This window comes from Ursus arctos, unplaced genomic scaffold (assembly GCF_023065955.2).
Source record: "Ursus arctos isolate Adak ecotype North America unplaced genomic scaffold, UrsArc2.0 scaffold_17, whole genome shotgun sequence".
In the NCBI taxonomy this organism is placed as follows: domain Eukaryota; kingdom Metazoa; phylum Chordata; class Mammalia; order Carnivora; family Ursidae; genus Ursus; species Ursus arctos.
The window spans coordinates 50533325-50538060 of NW_026622841.1; positions in this window are offsets into that span (position 1 = coordinate 50533325).

Consider the following 4736-nt stretch of genomic DNA (forward strand, 5'->3'; position numbering starts at 1 on the left):
CCCCAGGCTGTTCTTCAGGACAATCCTTTCCTATTCCTTCTGCGACTTCTGTAGTTTAGGACGTGGACGCATGTGGTGCAGTTGAAACATGGAGGCCAGCAAAACAGATTCAAATTCTGATTCCACTGGGACCTAGGAATAGAGCCAAGAAAAGTCACCCTCTGGACCTCTACTTCCTCATCTAAAAATCAAGGGGATAACACCTTCCTCTTGGAGCTGTGATGAAGATTAATGTAAGGCATAATGTGTGTAAACCACTATGCATGGGACAATGTAGACATCAAAATATGTTAATTTTCTTCCCTTCCTTTTACTCAGGTTGTTTTGAAATTCACTTTTAATTGTTGACTATTTTCCTATTTCTGTTTTCCTCTTTGCAATGTATCCTCCATGCAGGCACCGAATATCTTTCTAAAACTTGGATTTTATATTTGGTCATTTTCCTGGTCAGCGACTTCTGGTAATGACCTATCGCCTGAATATTACCTGCTCATACTCCATGGTAGTCCAGACTTTCCATGATTTGCGGCTATTTATTTCCATTGGCCTGTGAGCCCTTTCTGTAGGACAGTGAGTATCCACAGGGCTGACATTGAGCTTTTTATCCAAGTTCTTCCAACCGATGACTGGAACACAGTAAAGAATGAACACGTATGTATCCTGCTTACATTGGCTGCTGTATTACCACTCAACTTCACCAAATGTTCATTCACTTCCTTAATGAATTACTCCTTCAGACATACCCACTATGCTTACGCTTCTGGGGGCCATTGCATTTTAATTATTTCTGTATTTTTAGTTGAAAACCTACCTCATAAATGTTCATTGATCATTTCCAAATTATTCACAATGGTTGATGAGCCCGGAAGGTTTATTATATTATTCTTTCTATTATTATGTATAACTGAAAAGTTCTAGAATAAAAAATATTTTTAAATTTAATGACTAAAGGAAATGAGAGAATGAATGGATGCGCATGTACCCACTACTGTGCATTTGCTCGTTCTATTCATTCTACCTGTTCCGTCCTATTTCCACCAAGTCCAAATAGTACAACTTTCAAGACCCAACTTTCTTCCATGAAATGATCTTCAGCTCTCCTAATTTTAAATTGATCTTTTTCTACTCTTTGCTTCTAAAGTCTTTTGTTTGCTATTTGTGGCCGAGAAGCTAGTTCTCCTGCAATGTCCATTCTCTCCTTCTTTCACAGAAAGACTCAATGTTTAGCTGGGCTCATGCCATTCAGAAAAGACTCCGTTTCCCGACTTGATTTGATTTGTAGTAACCAGGTGATCAAGTCCCGCCAATGAGATAGAAGTAGGATTGTCCTGTGGTGACTTCTGGGAATCTTCCTCAAGAGACAACTGGCCATGTAGTAACTGGCCGGCTAGGCAAGAAGTGTTTCTAATAAAAAACTTAGAACTTCGGTTTGGTGTTTTTTCTAGGTGCCTAAATAAGCCAGGCTGTTTATACAGGAACATTTTCATAAGAAAATGGTTTTACCCAGGATATCTTAATCCAAGGCATTTCAGCAAGCCAACGCGAACCTGTATTTGAGGTTTGGAATCTGAGTTTGTCTGCATTGGCCTTGAGGATTTGGAGAGTAGACAAAGAGGCAGTGTTAAAATGTGTCAGGTTAGATTACTTAATGGTTTCTCCAAAGTGGAGGAAAGGTATTGAAAGAATGACAGCAAGAAGAGTTAGGGAGCTAGAAAGTAGCTGGATTTACTGCACATTACACAACAGCCGATATTATTTTAAACTACATTCCAAGAGAACAGTCTGATATCTAATGTGTACAGGTCTATGCAAATACTATGGTGTAAGCCCGGGAAAAATGCATATATTTGCAAATAGTGTTCCAATGGGCCCTTCTGTAAGTAAAAACAATGAGGCTTTAACTCAAAGACTGTCATAAAGTGTGACACGGAATCTTTTTTATTGAGTGTCAGTAGAAAAGTAAGAATCAAGGAGTTTTAGTAATTTATTCAATGCCACTTCTTACCATCATTTTGAACTTGTTGAAATGGGTATAGTGAGTTCAGAAAGGAAACCTGATGTCTTCATGAGAGATGGAGCCACGTTCTTGCTCTGGGTGGGATCACCTCTGCGGGAGAATATTATATTCTCTTTCAAAGGCAAAATGCTTCTGGGTTTTGCCTCTTTACTTTGTATGTACTTTTTCTTTCTTTTTTTTTTTAATTTTAAGAGAGAGAGAGTGGGGGTGGGGGGAGTGAGGAGGGGCAAAGGGAAAGGAAGAGAGAGAATCTTAAGCAGACTCCACACCAACACGGGGCTCGATCTCACAACCCTGAGATCATGACCTGAGCCGAAATCAAGAGTGGGGCGCTTAACTGACTGAGCCACCCAGGTGCTCCTGTAAGTACTTTTAAAGTTATACTTGTTCACCTACTAGCATTTATGAAATCCTATATCTGGGATGCTTTTTCTATAATAAAATATTATCATTTGTAAAAAATTTTAAAAAGCAACAGTAACTGACCAGCATCGCTTGTCTCTTCTTTTTGTCCTAATCTCTATCCTGCTATCTGGAATGAGGATGTGATGGCAGGAGGTCTAGCTGCTATCTTGGACCTGAAGACCATGGCCACATCCTCAAGACGATAGATCAGTAAGCTGGAAGGAGCTGGGTCTCTGAGAATTTCATGGAGTAGGCCCTGGACTGGACACTTAGCTGTGGAATTTTACATAAGAGGGAAAATATGCCTTTAACCTGGTTTAGTCACCATTATGTTGACTTTTTATTTCTCAGAGGCAAAGTTACTGTGCTGTAAAGGAAATGAGAGAATGAATGGATGCGCATGTACCCACTGCTGTGCATTTGTTCGTTCTATTCATTCCACCTGTTCCATCCTCTCGATATACACATTTTTTCAATAACATTTTTTCTCTGAATTATATTTGGCTGTGGATATGCTGCAGGACAGGATGTCTCTTCTCCTTGGTCTTTGCCCTTTCTACCTCACTCTCAGATTACAGAGATGGTGTCACTAGTAGCAAGAGAACAGTTTTGTTTGTCTTGTGGGCTGCATGTGAAAGATGTAGGCAAGTGCCGGCCAGGCCCCTGACTGTTCTGGTAGGATGGGGCCCAAGTGAAGCCCGGTGTTAGGGATTCTGCAGAAGGAAGGTGGGTGGGTCAAAAGAACCCGGAGAGCAAAGGAAGAGAAGAGCATGAGAGACTAGAAGTTGAAGGGGCTCGTAGCAAGCATTGGAATGAAACTGTGAACTGCCTCATGATTGAAAGGGAAAATTGAGACTCATTTCTATGTTCCCCTGACCAGGGTGTTTTTGAGAGGAGTTACTGCTGACGATTGCCTTCTCGTGGGGGATGGACCTTCAAACCCCTCCAGATACTGCCAGCAAACTCATGGGTGACATTCTTCTCTCTCTCCATTGAGGCATTTCAGCTTCTCCTGAGCAGAGTCTATATTTTATTCATAATTTTACTCTATACTTATCAGCTAGTTCACAGTTTATAGAGATGCTAAGTAAATGTTTGGTGTCAATATTGATGGGCCTGATGATGACCAGCTTTAGTTTTGCAGTGTCAGTACCTCTAGGAACTTTTTCCTGTATCCAAATCTGAAAAAGAATAAGGTACCTCATCCTCTCTGGCTCCCCTCCCCCGAAGTGTTTAAAATCCTTCTTGGGATTTGCCTAAGTAAATATATACCTAACACGTATTTTTGTGCAGAAGGAGGCATTAATAGGCTAGGGTGGGTTTAACCAAGTATTCATTAGCTTACTTTGTTGATCTTTTTCTGTTCCATTTAGAATTTTACTTCCCCCTTTCAGTTACAGGCAAAACAACTACAAAGCGAGGGGATGTATCTTCCTAGTGAATGAGTCTTTAATAAATATAGGGATTGTGGGAGCAACTGAAATGTCAGCGGCGTTCCTGTTCTTGGGCGGTTAAACACAATGCCCGGTAGGAACAAGATCCCATCATCTCCTGGGGCAGGGCAAAGATAAGGAGCTATGAAGGAAAGTAACCCTCAGCTCCCCTTCCTGCCTTGGGCGATTGCTAGCAAGGACATCCCCATTCCTCCCTTACCCATGACCCCCTCCCTGGATGGATAGGGGAGGTACAGGCCTGTTTTCTGGCTTTAAGATAATTGCCATCTCTTTGTATTCCTTCCCCATGCTTTGATTCATCTGTCCTTGCTTTGCTGATAAAAGAAACTAAATAAAAGCCATATGCACAGTTCAGCTGCTGCCACTCTCCCTTGTAGAGGCAGCCCTGCATGACCCCTCCGATTGGTGTCTGAGAGCATTATTTCAGTGCGCGGCGACATCAACCACCATAATAGTGTGATTATCAATCAATATTCACTGCATGTCAACTTCTGTGTTAGTGTGAGGAATCCACGCAATCGCCTTTACACACTGAGTAGAAAATACACATAAATAGAGAATAATTTCATTCTAACATGTAAACATAGTACTCACTGTAAATAAAACAGGAGTTCAAAGGAGAAATATGCACACAGCCTGGAAGGAAAAATTAAAGGTGACTTCATGGAGCAGATGAGCAGTGAAGAACAATTAGGATTTGGTGGGGCGACATGGAGGAAACAGGAGCTGGAAAATCATGAGCCAAGCTCATGGAGTAAGCTCATGAAGTTTTGAGCAGAGGAATAGCAAAATGTACATTCTAGAATACTGGAATGGTTGTGTTCACCAGGATAGAAACATGCCTCTTTCTTTTCTTTTCT